Source organism: Chiloscyllium punctatum, chromosome 30 (assembly GCF_047496795.1).
Source record: "Chiloscyllium punctatum isolate Juve2018m chromosome 30, sChiPun1.3, whole genome shotgun sequence".
Lineage (NCBI taxonomy): Eukaryota > Metazoa > Chordata > Chondrichthyes > Orectolobiformes > Hemiscylliidae > Chiloscyllium > Chiloscyllium punctatum.
Window position 1 is genome coordinate 26,889,001 of NC_092768.1, and position 17,223 is coordinate 26,906,223.

Consider the following 17,223-nt stretch of genomic DNA (forward strand, 5'->3'; position numbering starts at 1 on the left):
TTCTTAAAATGGAAATGAGTTCTACTTAAATTATAACATTAACGTATTATGTGCACACAGTCAGCACAGCTCATATTTTGAAACACAACAACATAGAGATGGTGGTAGGAATAGCCCGCAGATCAAGCCTGCTCGCTATAGTTCATGATCAACTTCACTTTCCGGCCCATCTCTTGGTTTTGGAAGCATTCCAACGATTTCTCCAATCCAGCCTCAACTAGAGCATAGAACATACAAAAGGCCAGAACAGAACAGGCCCTTTGGCCCACGATGTTGTGCCGAGGTTCAACCCGAATGTAATGTAACCTACGCAATCCTCAACTCACTGCTCTCCATGTGCCCGTCCAGCAGTTCCTTAAATGACGCCAATGACTCTGCTTCCAACTGGACGGGCTGGCAACCCATTCCATGCATTCACAACTCTCTGCGTAAAGAACCTACCTCTGACGTCTCCTCGATACTTTCCTCCTGATATCTTCAAACTATGACTCGGGCTGTTGACTCTGTCTGTGCCACTCATTATTCAAAGATATTCAATGCTAGAACATCAATGACGCTCTGTCGTGAAGAACTGAGAAGGTTTCCAATCTTTGTTTATCCACTGGTTGGAGTCCCATCGAGCACAAAGAAAGACGATTGCGTTCGTCAGAGGGCATTGGCTTTCTGCATTTGAACCTAGTATGGTCTGCTTCAGTATCTGAGGAGTTGTCAGTGGTGCTACCATGATGCAATCGTGAACAAAAATGCCCACTTCTGACTATATGACAGAAGGAAGGTCACTGATGAAGCAGCAGAAGATGTTTGGATATATGACAGTACCCTTCCTGATGAAGGACTCCTGCTCGAGAGGTCGATTTTGCCGGTCCTCGGATGCTGCCTGCCCCGCTGTGCTTTTCCAGCACCACTCTCATCTCATTCGGCGTATGGAGTCTGGCCCATCATTCTGGGCTCACGGCCGGTCATCTCACTATGTCGATTTTACTTAATGCCAGAAAACTATGGATTGCGCCATGAAAATGCTCAAAAACGGAGCCTGCAGAGCGGACGTTTCCATCCGATCCCATCCCACACGCTGAGTGAACACACCCTGTTTACCGCGCAGCCTGATATTGGCGAGTGCACGCAGCCAGGCGAAGCAAACCCGTGGCATCGGGCCGAACTCTGTTCGAGCGGTGCAGCATTTGAAATAAAGGGTGCTGCAATGCGTTGCATTGGCCGGGAATCGAACCCGGGCCTCCCGCGTGGCAGGCGAGAATTCTACCACTGAACCACCAATGCACCTGCGGGCGGGCTCCGCTAGAACTTTACTACAGTTTGAACTCCAGCAGGAAACTAAACCGGTATTCTTGATATTCTGTCCTGTGGCGCAGCATGCCGACTCCAATCTCCAGCATCTGCAGCCCTGACTTTCTCCATTGCTGATATAGCGAGAAACCAAGTAGGAAACTCGCAATGAAGCGCTGTTTGTTTGACTAGTTGGATTTTATCTGAACGCTGTTTCTTTATTTCAAAATATATAAAGTAAATAATACGACAAGGATTCGAGGCTCAAGATTATTACTTGCAAATTATAGTTTGCCTAGATGCTTCCTGACCAAGTGGAGAACGCTATTCTTAAAATGGAAATGAGTTCTACTTAAATTATAACATTAACGTATTATGTGCACACAGTCAGCACAGCTCATATTTTGAAACACAACAACATAGAGATGGTGGTAGGAATAGCCCGCAGATCAAGCCTGCTCGCTATAGTTCATGATCAACTTCACTTTCCGGCCCATCTCTTGGTTTTGGAAGCATTCCAACGATTTCTCCAATCCAGCCTCAACTAGAGCATAGAACATACAAAAGGCCAGAACAGAACAGGCCCTTTGGCCCACGATGTTGTGCCGAGGTTCTACCCGAATGTAATGTAACCTACGCAATCCTCAACTCACTGCTCTCCATGTGCCCGTCCAGCAGTTCCTGAAATGACGCCAATGACTCTGCTTCCAAGTGGACGGGCTGGCAACCCCTTCCATGCATTCACAACTCTCTGCGTAAAGAACCTACCTCTGACGTCTCCTCGATACTTTCCTCCTGATATCTTCAAACTATGACTCGGGCTATTGACTCTGTCTGTGCCACTCATTATTCAAAGATATTCAATGCTAGAACATCAATGACGCTCTGTCGTGAAGAACTGAGAAGGTTTCCAATCTTTGTTTATCCACTGGTTGGAGTCCCATCGAGCACAAAGAAAGACGATTGCGTTCGTCAGAGGGCATTGGCTTTCTGCATTTGAACCTAGTATGGTCTGCTTCAGTATCTGAGGAGTTGTCAGTGGTGCTACCATGATGCAATCGTGAACAAAAATGCCCACTTCTGACTATATGACAGAAGGAAGGTCACTGATGAAGCAGCAGAAGATGTTTGGATATATGACAGTACCCTTCCTGATGAAGGACTCCTGCTCGAGAGGTCGATTTTGCCGGTCCTCGGATGCTGCCTGCCCCGCTGTGCTTTTCCAGCACCACTCTCATCTCATTCGGCGTATGGAGTCTGGCCCATCATTCTGGGCTCACGGCCGGTCATCTCACTATTTCGATTTTACTTAATGCCAGAAAACTATGGATTGCGCCATGAAAATGCTCAAAAACGGAGTCTGCAGAGCGGACGTTTCCATCCGATCCCATCCCACACGCTGAGTGAACATACCCTGTTTACCGCGCAGCAGGACATTGGCGAGTGCACGCAGCCAGGCGAAGCAAACCCGTGGCATCGGGCCGAACTCTGTTCGAGCCGTGCAGCATTTGAAATAAAGGGTGCTGCAATGCGTTGCATTGGCCGGGAATCGAACCCGGGCCTCCCGCGTGGCAGTCGAGAATTCTACCACTGAACCACCAATGCACCAGCGGGCGGGCCCCGCTAGAACTTTACTACAGTTTGAACTCCAGCAGGAAACTAAACCGGTATTCTTGATATTCTGTCCTGTGGCGCAGCATGCCGACTCCAATCTCCAGCATCTGCAGCCCTGACTTTCTCCATTGCTGATATAGCGAGAAACCAAGTAGGAAACTCGCAATGAAGCGCTGTTTGTTTGACTAGTTGGATTTTATCTGAACGCTGTTTCTTTATTTCAAAATATATAAAGTAAATAATACGACAAGGATTCGAGGCTCAAGATTATTACTTGCAAATTATAGTTTGCCTAGATGCTTCCTGACCAAGTGGAGAACGCTATTCTTAAAATGGAAATGAGTTCTACTTAAATTATAACATTAACGTATTATGTGCACACAGTCAGCACAGCTCATATTTTGAAACCCAACAACATAGAGATGGTGGTAGGAATAGCCCGCAGATCAAGCCTGCTCGCTATAGTTCATGATCAACTTCACTTTCCGGCCCATCTCTTGGTTTTGGAAGCATTCCAACGATTTCTCCAATCCAGCCTCAACTAGAGCATAGAACATACAAAAGGCCAGAACAGAACAGGCCCTTTGGCCCACGATGTTGTGCCGAGGTTCAACCCGAATGTAATGTAACCTACGCAATCCTCAACTCACTGCTCTCCATGTGCCCGTCCAGCAGTTCCTTAAATGACGCCAATGACTCTGCTTCCAACTGGACGGGCTGGCAACCCATTCCATGCATTCACAACTCTCTGCGTAAAGAACCTACCTCTGACGTCTCCTCGATACTTTCCTCCTGATATCTTCAAACTATGACTCGGGCTATTGACTCTGTCTGTGCCACTCATTATTCAAAGATATTCAATGCTAGAACATCAATGACGCTCTGTCGTGAAGAACTGAGAAGGTTTCCAATCTTTGTTTATCCACTGGTTGGAGTCCCATCGAGCACAAAGAAAGACGATTGCGTTCGTCAGAGGGCATTGGCTTTCTGCATTTGAACCTAGTATGGTCTGCTTCAGTATCTGAGGAGTTGTCAGTGGTGCTACCATGATGCAATCGTGAACAAAAATGCCCACTTCTGACTATATGACAGAAGGAAGGTCACTGATGAAGCAGCAGAAGATGTTTGGATATATGACAGTACCCTTCCTGATGAAGGACTCCTGCTCGAGAGGTCGATTTTGCCGGTCCTCGGATGCTGCCTGCCCCGCTGTGCTTTTCCAGCACCACTCTCATCTCATTCGGCGTATGGAGTCTGGCCCATCATTCTGGGCTCACGGCCGGTCATCTCACTATGTCGATTTTACTTAATGCCAGAAAACTATGGATTGCGCCATGAAAATGCTCAAAAACGGAGTCTGCAGAGCGGACGTTTCCATCCGATCCCATCCCACACGCTGAGTGAACATACCCTGTTTACCGCGCAGCAGGACATTGGCGAGTGCACGCAGCCAGGCGAAGCAAACCCGTGGCATCGGGCCGAACTCTGTTCGAGCCGTGCAGCATTTCAAATAAAGGGTGCTGCAATGCGTTGCATTGGCCGGGAATCGATCCCGGGCCTCCCGCGTGGCAGTCGAGAATTCTACCACTGAACCACCAATGCACCTGCGGGCGGGCCCCGCTAGAACTTTACTACAGTTTGAACTCCAGCAGGAAACTAAACCGGTATTCTTGATATTCTGTCCTGTGGCGCAGCATGCCGACTCCAATCTCCAGCATCTGCAGCCCTGACTTTCTCCATTGCTGATATAGCGAGAAACCAAGTAGGAAACTCGCAATGAAGCGCTGTTTGTTTGACTAGTTGGATTTTATCTGAACGCTGTTTCTTTATTTCAAAATATATAAAGTAAATAATACGACAAGGATTCGAGGCTCAAGATTATTACTTGCAAATTATAGTTTGCCTAGATGCTTCCTGACCAAGTGGAGAACGCTATTCTTAAAATGGAAATGAGTTCTACTTAAATTATAACATTAACGTATTATGTGCACACAGTCAGCACAGCTCATATTTTGAAACACAACAACATAGAGATGGTGGTAGGAATAGCCCGCAGATCAAGCCTGCTCGCTATAGTTCATGATCAACTTCACTTTCCGGCCCATCTCTTGGTTTTGGAAGCATTCCAACGATTTCTCCAATCCAGCCTCAACTAGAGCATAGAACATACAAAAGGCCAGAACAGAACAGGCCCTTTGGCCCACGATGTTGTGCCGAGGTTCAACCCGAATGTAATGTAACCTACGCAATCCTCAACTCACTGCTCTCCATGTGCCCGTCCAGCAGTTCCTTAAATGACGCCAATGACTCTGCTTCCAACTGGACGGGCTGGCAACCCATTCCATGCATTCACAACTCTCTGCGTAAAGAACCTACCTCTGACGTCTCCTCGATACTTTCCTCCTGATATCTTCAAACTATGACTCGGGCTGTTGACTCTGTCTGTGCCACTCATTATTCAAAGATATTCAATGCTAGAACATCAATGACGCTCTGTCGTGAAGAACTGAGAAGGTTTCCAATCTTTGTTTATCCACTGGTTGGAGTCCCATCGAGCACAAAGAAAGACGATTGCGTTCGTCAGAGGGCATTGGCTTTCTGCATTTGAACCTAGTATGGTCTGCTTCAGTATCTGAGGAGTTGTCAGTGGTGCTACCATGATGCAATCGTGAACAAAAATGCCCACTTCTGACTATATGACAGAAGGAAGGTCACTGATGAAGCAGCAGAAGATGTTTGGATATATGACAGTACCCTTCCTGATGAAGGACTCCTGCTCGAGAGGTCGATTTTGCCGGTCCTCGGATGCTGCCTGCCCCGCTGTGCTTTTCCAGCACCACTCTCATCTCATTCGGCGTATGGAGTCTGGCCCATCATTCTGGGCTCACGGCCGGTCATCTCACTATGTCGATTTTACTTAATGCCAGAAAACTATGGATTGCGCCATGAAAATGCTCAAAAACGGAGCCTGCAGAGCGGACGTTTCCATCCGATCCCATCCCACACGCTGAGTGAACACACCCTGTTTACCGCGCAGCCTGACATTGGCGAGTGCACGCAGCCAGGCGAAGCAAACCTGTGGCATCGGGCCGAACTCTGTTCGAGCGGTGCAGCATTTGAAATAAAGGGTGCTGCAATGCGTTGCATTGGCCGGGAATCGAACCCGGGCCTCCCGCGTGGCAGGCGAGAATTCTACCACTGAACCACCAATGCACCTGCGGGCGGGCCCCGCTAGAACTTTACTACAGTTTGAACTCCAGCAGGAAACTAAACCGGTATTCTTGATATTCTGTCCTGTGGCGCAGCATGCCGACTCCAATCTCCAGCATCTGCAGCCCTGACTTTCTCCATTGCTGATATAGCGAGAAACCAAGTAGGAAACTCGCAATGAAGCGCTGTTTGTTTGACTAGTTGGATTTTATCTGAACGCTGTTTCTTTATTTCAAAATATATAAAGTAAATAATACGACAAGGATTCGAGGCTCAAGATTATTACTTGCAAATTATAGTTTGCCTAGATGCTTCCTGACCAAGTGGAGAACGCTATTCTTAAAATGGAAATGAGTTCTACTTAAATTATAACATTAACGTATTATGTGCACACAGTCAGCACAGCTCATATTTTGAAACACAACAACATAGAGATGGTGGTAGGAATAGCCCGCAGATCAAGCCTGCTCGCTATAGTTCATGATCAACTTCACTTTCCGGCCCATCTCTTGGTTTTGGAAGCATTCCAACGATTTCTCCAATCCAGCCTCAACTAGAGCATAGAACATACAAAAGGCCAGAACAGAACAGGCCCTTTGGCCCACGATGTTGTGCCGAGGTTCAACCCGAATGTAATGTAACCTACGCAATCCTCAACTCACTGCTCTCCATGTGCCCGTCCAGCAGTTCCTTAAATGACGCCAATGACTCTGCTTCCAACTGGACGGGCTGGCAACCCATTCCATGCATTCACAACTCTCTGCGTAAAGAACCTACCTCTGACGTCTCCTCGATACTTTCCTCCTGATATCTTCAAACTATGACTCGGGCTATTGACTCTGTCTGTGCCACTCATTATTCAAAGATATTCAATGCTAGAACATCAATGACGCTCTGTCGTGAAGAACTGAGAAGGTTTCCAATCTTTGTTTATCCACTGGTTGGAGTCCCATCGAGCACAAAGAAAGACGATTGCGTTCGTCAGAGGGCATTGGCTTTCTGCATTTGAACCTAGTATGGTCTGCTTCAGTATCTGAGGAGTTGTCAGTGGTGCTACCATGATGCAATCGTGAACAAAAATGCCCACTTCTGACTATATGACAGAAGGAAGGTCACTGATGAAGCAGCAGAAGATGTTTGGATATATGACAGTACCCTTCCTGATGAAGGACTCCTGCTCGAGAGGTCGATTTTGCCGGTCCTCGGATGCTGCCTGCCCCGCTGTGCTTTTCCAGCACCACTCTCATCTCATTCGGCGTATGGAGTCTGGCCCATCATTCTGGGCTCACGGCCGGTCATCTCACTATGTCGATTTTACTTAATGCCAGAAAACTATGGATTGCGCCATGAAAATGCTCAAAAACGGAGTCTGCAGAGCGGACGTTTCCATCCGATCCCATCCCACACGCTGAGTGAACATACCCTGTTTACCGCGCAGCAGGACATTGGCGAGTGCACGCAGCCAGGCGAAGCAAACCCGTGGCATCGGGCCGAACTCTGTTCGAGCCGTGCAGCATTTCAAATAAAGGGTGCTGCAATGCGTTGCATTGGCCGGGAATCGATCCCGGGCCTCCCGCGTGGCAGTCGAGAATTCTACCACTGAACCACCAATGCACCTGCGGGCGGGCCCCGCTAGAACTTTACTACAGTTTGAACTCCAGCAGGAAACTAAACCGGTATTCTTGATATTCTGTCCTGTGGCGCAGCATGCCGACTCCAATCTCCAGCATCTGCAGCCCTGACTTTCTCCATTGCTGATATAGCGAGAAACCAAGTAGGAAACTCGCAATGAAGCGCTGTTTGTTTGACTAGTTGGATTTTATCTGAACGCTGTTTCTTTATTTCAAAATATATAAAGTAAATAATACGACAAGGATTCGAGGCTCAAGATTATTACTTGCAAATTATAGTTTGCCTAGATGCTTCCTGACCAAGTGGAGAACGCTATTCTTAAAATGGAAATGAGTTCTACTTAAATTATAACATTAACGTATTATGTGCACACAGTCAGCACAGCTCATATTTTGAAACACAACAACATAGAGATGGTGGTAGGAATAGCCCGCAGATCAAGCCTGCTCGCTATAGTTCATGATCAACTTCACTTTCCGGCCCATCTCTTGGTTTTGGAAGCATTCCAACGATTTCTCCAATCCAGCCTCAACTAGAGCATAGAACATACAAAAGGCCAGAACAGAACAGGCCCTTTGGCCCACGATGTTGTGCCGAGGTTCAACCCGAATGTAATGTAACCTACGCAATCCTCAACTCACTGCTCTCCATGTGCCCGTCCAGCAGTTCCTTAAATGACGCCAATGACTCTGCTTCCAACTGGACGGGCTGGCAACCCATTCCATGCATTCACAACTCTCTGCGTAAAGAACCTACCTCTGACGTCTCCTCGATACTTTCCTCCTGATATCTTCAAACTATGACTCGGGCTATTGACTCTGTCTGTGCCACTCATTATTCAAAGATATTCAATGCTAGAACATCAATGACGCTCTGTCGTGAAGAACTGAGAAGGTTTCCAATCTTTGTTTATCCACTGGTTGGAGTCCCATCGAGCACAAAGAAAGACGATTGCGTTCGTCAGAGGGCATTGGCTTTCTGCATTTGAACCTAGTATGGTCTGCTTCAGTATCTGAGGAGTTGTCAGTGGTGCTACCATGATGCAATCGTGAACAAAAATGCCCACTTCTGACTATATGACAGAAGGAAGGTCACTGATGAAGCAGCAGAAGATGTTTGGATATATGACAGTACCCTTCCTGATGAAGGACTCCTGCTCGAGAGGTCGATTTTGCCGGTCCTCGGATGCTGCCTGCCCCGCTGTGCTTTTCCAGCACCACTCTCATCTCATTCGGCGTATGGAGTCTGGCCCATCATTCTGGGCTCACGGCCGGTCATCTCACTATGTCGATTTTACTTAATGCCAGAAAACTATGGATTGCGCCATGAAAATGCTCAAAAACGGAGTCTGCAGAGCGGACGTTTCCATCCGATCCCATCCCACACGCTGAGTGAACATACCCTGTTTACCGCGCAGCAGGACATTGGCGAGTGCACGCAGCCAGGCGAAGCAAACCCGTGGCATCGGGCCGAACTCTGTTCGAGCCGTGCAGCATTTCAAATAAAGGGTGCTGCAAAGCGTTGCATTGGCCGGGAATCGATCCCGGGCCTCCCGCGTGGCAGTCGAGAATTCTACCACTGAACCACCAATGCACCTGCGGGCGGGCCCCGCTAGAACTTTACTACAGTTTGAACTCCAGCAGGAAACTAAACCGGTATTCTTGATATTCTGTCCTGTGGCGCAGCATGCCGACTCCAATCTCCAGCATCTGCAGCCCTGACTTTCTCCATTGCTGATATAGCGAGAAACCAAGTAGGAAACTCGCAATGAAGCGCTGTTTGTTTGACTAGTTGGATTTTATCTGAACGCTGTTTCTTTATTTCAAAATATATAAAGTAAATAATACGACAAGGATTCGAGGCTCAAGATTATTACTTGCAAATTATAGTTTGCCTAGATGCTTCCTGACCAAGTGGAGAACGCTATTCTTAAAATGGAAATGAGTTCTACTTAAATTATAACATTAACGTATTATGTGCACACAGTCAGCACAGCTCATATTTTGAAACACAACAACATAGAGATGGTGGTAGGAATAGCCCGCAGATCAAGCCTGCTCGCTATAGTTCATGATCAACTTCACTTTCCGGCCCATCTCTTGGTTTTGGAAGCATTCCAACGATTTCTCCAATCCAGCCTCAACTAGAGCATAGAACATACAAAAGGCCAGAACAGAACAGGCCCTTTGGCCCACGATGTTGTGCCGAGGTTCAACCCGAATGTAATGTAACCTACGCAATCCTCAACTCACTGCTCTCCATGTGCCCGTCCAGCAGTTCCTTAAATGACGCCAATGACTCTGCTTCCAACTGGACGGGCTGGCAACCCATTCCATGCATTCACAACTCTCTGCGTAAAGAACCTACCTCTGACGTCTCCTCGATACTTTCCTCCTGATATCTTCAAACTATGACTCGGGCTATTGACTCTGTCTGTGCCACTCATTATTCAAAGATATTCAATGCTAGAACATCAATGACGCTCTGTCGTGAAGAACTGAGAAGGTTTCCAATCTTTGTTTATCCACTGGTTGGAGTCCCATCGAGCACAAAGAAAGACGATTGCGTTCATCAGAGGGCATTGGCTTTCTGCATTTGAACCTAGTATGGTCTGCTTCAGTATCTGAGGAGTTGTCAGTGGTGCTACCATGATGCAATCGTGAACAAAAATGCCCACTTCTGACTATATGACAGAAGGAAGGTCACTGATGAAGCAGCAGAAGATGTTTGGATATATGACAGTACCCTTCCTGATGAAGGACTCCTGCTCGAGAGGTCGATTTTGCCGGTCCTCGGATGCTGCCTGCCCCGCTGTGCTTTTCCAGCACCACTCTCATCTCATTCGGCGTATGGAGTCTGGCCCATCATTCTGGGCTCACGGCCGGTCATCTCACTATGTCGATTTTACTTAATGCCAGAAAACTATGGATTGCGCCATGAAAATGCTCAAAAACGGAGTCTGCAGAGCGGACGTTTCCATCCGATCCCATCCCACACGCTGAGTGAACATACCCTGTTTACCGCGCAGCAGGACATTGGCGAGTGCACGCAGCCAGGCGAAGCAAACCCGTGGCATCGGGCCGAACTCTGTTCGAGCCGTGCAGCATTTGAAATAAAGGGTGCTGCAATGCGTTGCATTGGCCGGGAATCGATCCCGGGCCTCCCGCGTGGCAGTCGAGAATTCTACCACTGAACCACCAATGCACCTGCGGGCGGGCCCGCTAGAACTTTACTACAGTTTGAACTCCAGCAGGAAACTAAACCGGTATTCTTGATATTCTGTCCTGTGGCGCAGCATGCCGACTCCAATCTCCAGCATCTGCAGCCCTGACTTTCTCCATTGCTGATATAGCGAGAAACCAAGTAGGAAACTCGCAATGAAGCGCTGTTTGTTTGACTAGTTGGATTTTATCTGAACGCTGTTTCTTTATTTCAAAATATATAAAGTAAATAATACGACAAGGATTCGAGGCTCAAGATTATTACTTGCAAATTATAGTTTGCCTAGATGCTTCCTGACCAAGTGGAGAACGCTATTCTTAAAATGGAAATGAGTTCTACTTAAATTATAACATTAACGTATTATGTGCACACAGTCAGCACAGCTCATATTTTGAAACACAACAACATAGAGATGGTGGTAGGAATAGCCCGCAGATCAAGCCTGCTCGCTATAGTTCATGATCAACTTCACTTTCCGGCCCATCTCTTGGTTTTGGAAGCATTCCAACGATTTCTCCAATCCAGCCTCAACTAGAGCATAGAACATACAAAAGGCCAGAACAGAACAGGCCCTTTGGCCCACGATGTTGTGCCGAGGTTCAACCCGAATGTAATGTAACCTACGCAATCCTCAACTCACTGCTCTCCATGTGCCCGTCCAGCAGTTCCTTAAATGACGCCAATGACTCTGCTTCCAACTGGACGGGCTGGCAACCCATTCCATGCATTCACAACTCTCTGCGTAAAGAACCTACCTCTGACGTCTCCTCGATACTTTCCTCCTGATATCTTCAAACTATGACTCGGGCTATTGACTCTGTCTGTGCCACTCATTATTCAAAGATATTCAATGCTAGAACATCAATGACGCTCTGTCGTGAAGAACTGAGAAGGTTTCCAATCTTTGTTTATCCACTGGTTGGAGTCCCATCGAGCACAAAGAAAGACGATTGCGTTCGTCAGAGGGCATTGGCTTTCTGCATTTGAACCTAGTATGGTCTGCTTCAGTATCTGAGGAGTTGTCAGTGGTGCTACCATGATGCAATCGTGAACAAAAATGCCCACTTCTGACTATATGACAGAAGGAAGGTCACTCATGAAGCAGCAGAAGATGTTTGGATATATGACAGTACCCTTCCTGATGAAGGACTCCTGCTCGAGAGGTCGATTTTGCCGGTCCTCGGATGCTGCCTGCCCCGCTGTGCTTTTCCAGCACCACTCTCATCTCATTCGGCGTATGGAGTCTGGCCCATCATTCTGGGCTCACGGCCGGTCATCTCACTATGTCGATTTTACTTAATGCCAGAAAACTATGGATTGCGCCATGAAAATGCTCAAAAACGGAGCCTGCAGAGCGGACGTTTCCATCCGATCCCATCCCACACGCTGAGGGAACACACCCTGTTTACCGCGCAGCCTGACATTGGCGAGTGCACGCAGCCAGGCGAAGCAAACCCGTGGCATCGGGCCGAACTCTGTTCGAGCGGTGCAGCATTTGAAATAAAGGGTGCTGCAATGCGTTGCATTGGCCGGGAATCGAACCCGGGCCTCCCGCGTGGCAGGCGAGAATTCTACCACTGAACCACCAATGCACCTGCGGGCGGGCTCCGCTAGAACTTTACTACAGTTTGAACTCCAGCAGGAAACTAAACCGGTATTCTTGATATTCTGTCCTGTGGCGCAGCATGCCGACTCCAATCTCCAGCATCTGCAGCCCTGACTTTCTCCATTGCTGATATAGCGAGAAACCAAGTAGGAAACTCGCAATGAAGCGCTGTTTGTTTGACTAGTTGGATTTTATCTGAACGCTGTTTCTTTATTTCAAAATATATAAAGTAAATAATACGACAAGGATTCGAGGCTCAAGATTATTACTTGCAAATTATAGTTTGCCTAGATGCTTCCTGACCAAGTGGAGAACGCTATTCTTAAAATGGAAATGAGTTCTACTTAAATTATAACATTAACGTATTATGTGCACACAGTCAGCACAGCTCATATTTTGAAACACAACAACATAGAGATGGTGGTAGGAATAGCCCGCAGATCAAGCCTGCTCGCTATAGTTCATGATCAACTTCACTTTCCGGCCCATCTCTTGGTTTTGGAAGCATTCCAACGATTTCTCCAATCCAGCCTCAACTAGAGCATAGAACATACAAAAGGCCAGAACAGAACAGGCCCTTTGGCCCACGATGTTGTGCCGAGGTTCAACCCGAATGTAATGTAACCTACGCAATCCTCAACTCACTGCTCTCCATGTGCCCGTCCAGCAGTTCCTGAAATGACGCCAATGACTCTGCTTCCAAGTGGACGGGCTGGCAACCCATTCCATGCATTCACAACTCTCTGCGTAAAGAACCTACCTCTGACGTCTCCTCGATACTTTCCTCCTGATATCTTCAAACTATGACTCGGGCTATTGACTCTGTCTGTGCCACTCATTATTCAAAGATATTCAATGCTAGAACATCAATGACGCTCTGTCGTGAAGAACTGAGAAGGTTTCCAATCTTTGTTTATCCACTGGTTGGAGTCCCATCGAGCACAAAGAAAGACGATTGCGTTCGTCAGAGGGCATTGGCTTTCTGCATTTGAACCTAGTATGGTCTGCTTCAGTATCTGAGGAGTTGTCAGTGGTGCTACCATGATGCAATCGTGAACAAAAATGCCCACTTCTGACTATATGACAGAAGGAAGGTCACTGATGAAGCAGCAGAAGATGTTTGGATATATGACAGTACCCTTCCTGATGAAGGACTCCTGCTCGAGAGGTCGATTTTGCCGGTCCTCGGATGCTGCCTGCCCCGCTGTGCTTTTCCAGCACCACTCTCATCTCATTCGGCGTATGGAGTCTGGCCCATCATTCTGGGCTCACGGCCGGTCATCTCACTATGTCGATTTTACTTAATGCCAGAAAACTATGGATTGCGCCATGAAAATGCTCAAAAACGGAGTCTGCAGAGCGGACGTTTCCATCCGATCCCATCCCACACGCTGAGTAAACATACCCTGTTTACCGCGCAGCAGGACATTGGCGAGTGCACGCAGCCAGGCGAAGCAAACCCGTGGCATCGGGCCGAACTCTGTTCGAGCCGTGCAGCATTTGAAATAAAGGGTGCTGCAATGCGTTGCATTGGCCGGGAATCGATCACGGGCCTCCCGCGTGGCAGTCGAGAATTCTACCACTGAACCACCAATGCACCTGCGGGCGGGCCCCGCTAGAACTTTACTACAGTTTGAACTCCAGCAGGAAACTAAACCGGTATTCTTGATATTCTGTCCTGTGGCGCAGCATGCCGACTCCAATCTCCAGCATCTGCAGCCCTGACTTTCTCCATTGCTGATATAGCGAGAAACCAAGTAGGAAACTCGCAATGAAGCGCTGTTTGTTTGACTAGTTGGATTTTATCTGAACGCTGTTTCTTTATTTCAAAATATATAAAGTAAATAATACGACTAGGATTCGAGGCTCAAGATTATTACTTGCAAATTATAGTTTGCCTAGATGCTTCCTGACCAAGTGGAGAACGCTATTCTTAAAATGGAAATGGGTTCTACTTAAATTATAACATTAACGTATTATGTGCACACAGTCAGCACAGCTCATATTTTGAAACACAACAACATAGAGATGGTGGTAGGAATAGCCCGCAGATCAAGCCTGCTCGCTATAGTTCATGATCAACTTCACTTTCCGGCCCATCTCTTGGTTTTGGAAGCATTCCAACGATTTCTCCAATCCAGCCTCAACTAGAGCATAGAACATACAAAAGGCCAGAACAGAACAGGCCCTTTGGCCCACGATGTTGTGCCGAGGTTCTACCCGAATGTAATGTAACCTACGCAATCCTCAACTCACTGCTCTCCATGTGCCCGTCCAGCAGTTCCTGAAATGACGCCAATGACTCTGCTTCCAAGTGGACGGGCTGGCAACCCCTTCCATGCATTCACAACTCTCTGCGTAAAGAACCTACCTCTGACGTCTCCTCGATACTTTCCTCCTGATATCTTCAAACTATGACTCGGGCTATTGACTCTGTCTGTGCCACTCATTATTCAAAGATATTCAATGCTAGAACATCAATGACGCTCTGTCGTGAAGAACTGAGAAGGTTTCCAATCTTTGTTTATCCACTGGTTGGAGTCCCATCGAGCACAAAGAAAGACGATTGCGTTCGTCAGAGGGCATTGGCTTTCTGCATTTGAACCTAGTATGGTCTGCTTCAGTATCTGAGGAGTTGTCAGTGGTGCTACCATGATGCAATCGTGAACAAAAATGCCCACTTCTGACTATATGACAGAAGGAAGGTCACTGATGAAGCAGCAGAAGATGTTTGGATATATGACAGTACCCTTCCTGATGAAGGACTCCTGCTCGAGAGGTCGATTTTGCCGGTCCTCGGATGCTGCCTGCCCCGCTGTGCTTTTCCAGCACCACTCTCATCTCATTCGGCGTATGGAGTCTGGCCCATCATTCTGGGCTCACGGCCGGTCATCTCACTATGTCGATTTTACTTAATGCCAGAAAACTATGGATTGCGCCATGAAAATGCTCAAAAACGGAGTCTGCAGAGCGGACGTTTCCATCCGATCCCATCCCACACGCTGAGTGAACATACCCTGTTTACCGCGCAGCAGGACATTGGCGAGTGCACGCAGCCAGGCGAAGCAAACCCGTGGCATCCGGCCGAACTCTGTTCGAGCCGTGCAGCATTTGAAATAAAGGGTGCTGCAATGCGTTGCATTGGCCGGGAATCGATCCCGGGCCTCCCGCGTGGCAGTCGAGAATTCTACCACTGAACCACCAATGCACCTGCGGGCGGGCCCCGCTAGAACTTTACTACAGTTTGAACTCCAGCAGGAAACTAAACCGGTATTCTTGATATTCTGTCCTGTGGCGCAGCATGCCGACTCCAATCTCCAGCATCTGCAGCCCTGACTTTCTCCATTGCTGATATAGCGAGAAACCAAGTAGGAAACTCGCAATGAAGCGCTGTTTGTTTGACTAGTTGGATTTTATCTGAACGCTGTTTCTTTATTTCAAAATATATAAAGTAAATAATACGACAAGGATTCGAGGCTCAAGATTATTACTTGCAAATTATAGTTTGCCTAGATGCTTCCTGACCAAGTGGAGAACGCTATTCTTAAAATGGAAATGAGTTCTACTTAAATTATAACATTAACGTATTATGTGCACACAGTCAGCACAGCTCATATTTTGAAACACAACAACATAGAGATGGTGGTAGGAATAGCCCGCAGATCAAGCCTGCTCGCTATAGTTCATGATCAACTTCACTTTCCGGCCCATCTCTTGGTTTTGGAAGCATTCCAACGATTTCTCCAATCCAGCCTCAACTAGAGCATAGAACATACAAAAGGCCAGAACAGAACAGGCCCTTTGGCCCACGATGTTGTGCCGAGGTTCAACCCGAATGTAATGTAACCTACGCAATCCTCAACTCACTGCTCTCCATGTGCCCGTCCAGCAGTTCCTTAAATGACGCCAATGACTCTGCTTCCAACTGGACGGGCTGGCAACCCATTCCATGCATTCACAACTCTCTGCGTAAAGAACCTACCTCTGACGTCTCCTCGATACTTTCCTCCTGATATCTTCAAACTATGACTCGGGCTATTGACTCTGTCTGTGCCACTCATTATTCAAAGATATTCAATGCTAGAACATCAATGACGCTCTGTCGTGAAGAACTGAGAAGGTTTCCAATCTTTGTTTATCCACTGGTTGGAGTCCCATCGAGCACAAAGAAAGACGATTGCGTTCGTCAGAGGGCATTGGCTTTCTGCATTTGAACCTAGTATGGTCTGCTTCAGTATCTGAGGAGTTGTCAGTGGTGCTACCATGATGCAATCGTGAACAAAAATGCCCACTTCTGACTATATGACAGAAGGAAGGTCACTGATGAAGCAGCAGAAGATGTTTGGATATATGACAGTACCCTTCCTGATGAAGGACTCCTGCTCGAGAGGTCGATTTTGCCGGTCCTCGGATGCTGCCTGCCCCGCTGTGCTTTTCCAGCACCACTCTCATCTCATTCGGCGTATGGAGTCTGGCCCATCATTCTGGGCTCACGGCCGGTCATCTCACTATGTCGATTTTACTTAATGCCAGAAAACTATGGATTGCGCCATGAAAATGCTCAAAAACGGAGTCTGCAGAGCGGACGTTTCCATCCGATCCCATCCCACACGCTGAGTGAACATACCCTGTTTACCGCGCAGCAGGACATTGGC

The 17,223-nt window shown here is 47.5% G+C and overlaps 10 non-coding genes across 10 annotated transcripts; all 10 read right to left on the reverse strand.

Annotated features, from left to right (window-relative positions):
• Nucleotides 1–1,207: 1,207 nt before the first annotated feature.
• Nucleotides 1,208–1,278, reverse strand: trnag-gcc (transfer RNA glycine (anticodon GCC)). Its single transcript has one exon. It is a non-coding gene; the product is annotated as a tRNA-Gly (tRNA).
• A 1,540-nt stretch (nt 1,279–2,818) lies between these two features.
• Nucleotides 2,819–2,889, reverse strand: trnag-gcc (transfer RNA glycine (anticodon GCC)). The gene has a single exon. It is a non-coding gene; the product is annotated as a tRNA-Gly (tRNA).
• Nucleotides 2,890–4,429: 1,540 nt separating this feature from the next.
• Nucleotides 4,430–4,500, reverse strand: trnag-gcc (transfer RNA glycine (anticodon GCC)). The gene has a single exon. It is a non-coding gene; the product is annotated as a tRNA-Gly (tRNA).
• Nucleotides 4,501–6,040: 1,540 nt separating this feature from the next.
• trnag-gcc (transfer RNA glycine (anticodon GCC)) lies at nt 6,041–6,111 on the reverse strand. The gene has a single exon. It is a non-coding gene; the product is annotated as a tRNA-Gly (tRNA).
• Nucleotides 6,112–7,651: 1,540 nt separating this feature from the next.
• trnag-gcc (transfer RNA glycine (anticodon GCC)) lies at nt 7,652–7,722 on the reverse strand. Its single transcript has one exon. It is a non-coding gene; the product is annotated as a tRNA-Gly (tRNA).
• A 1,540-nt stretch (nt 7,723–9,262) lies between these two features.
• On the reverse strand, nt 9,263–9,333 carry trnag-gcc (transfer RNA glycine (anticodon GCC)). The gene has a single exon. It is a non-coding gene; the product is annotated as a tRNA-Gly (tRNA).
• Nucleotides 9,334–10,873: 1,540 nt separating this feature from the next.
• trnag-gcc (transfer RNA glycine (anticodon GCC)) lies at nt 10,874–10,944 on the reverse strand. Its single transcript has one exon. It is a non-coding gene; the product is annotated as a tRNA-Gly (tRNA).
• A 1,539-nt stretch (nt 10,945–12,483) lies between these two features.
• trnag-gcc (transfer RNA glycine (anticodon GCC)) lies at nt 12,484–12,554 on the reverse strand. The gene has a single exon. It is a non-coding gene; the product is annotated as a tRNA-Gly (tRNA).
• Nucleotides 12,555–14,094: 1,540 nt separating this feature from the next.
• On the reverse strand, nt 14,095–14,165 carry trnag-gcc (transfer RNA glycine (anticodon GCC)). Its single transcript has one exon. It is a non-coding gene; the product is annotated as a tRNA-Gly (tRNA).
• Nucleotides 14,166–15,705: 1,540 nt separating this feature from the next.
• Nucleotides 15,706–15,776, reverse strand: trnag-gcc (transfer RNA glycine (anticodon GCC)). Its single transcript has one exon. It is a non-coding gene; the product is annotated as a tRNA-Gly (tRNA).
• Nucleotides 15,777–17,223: the final 1,447 nt, after the last annotated feature.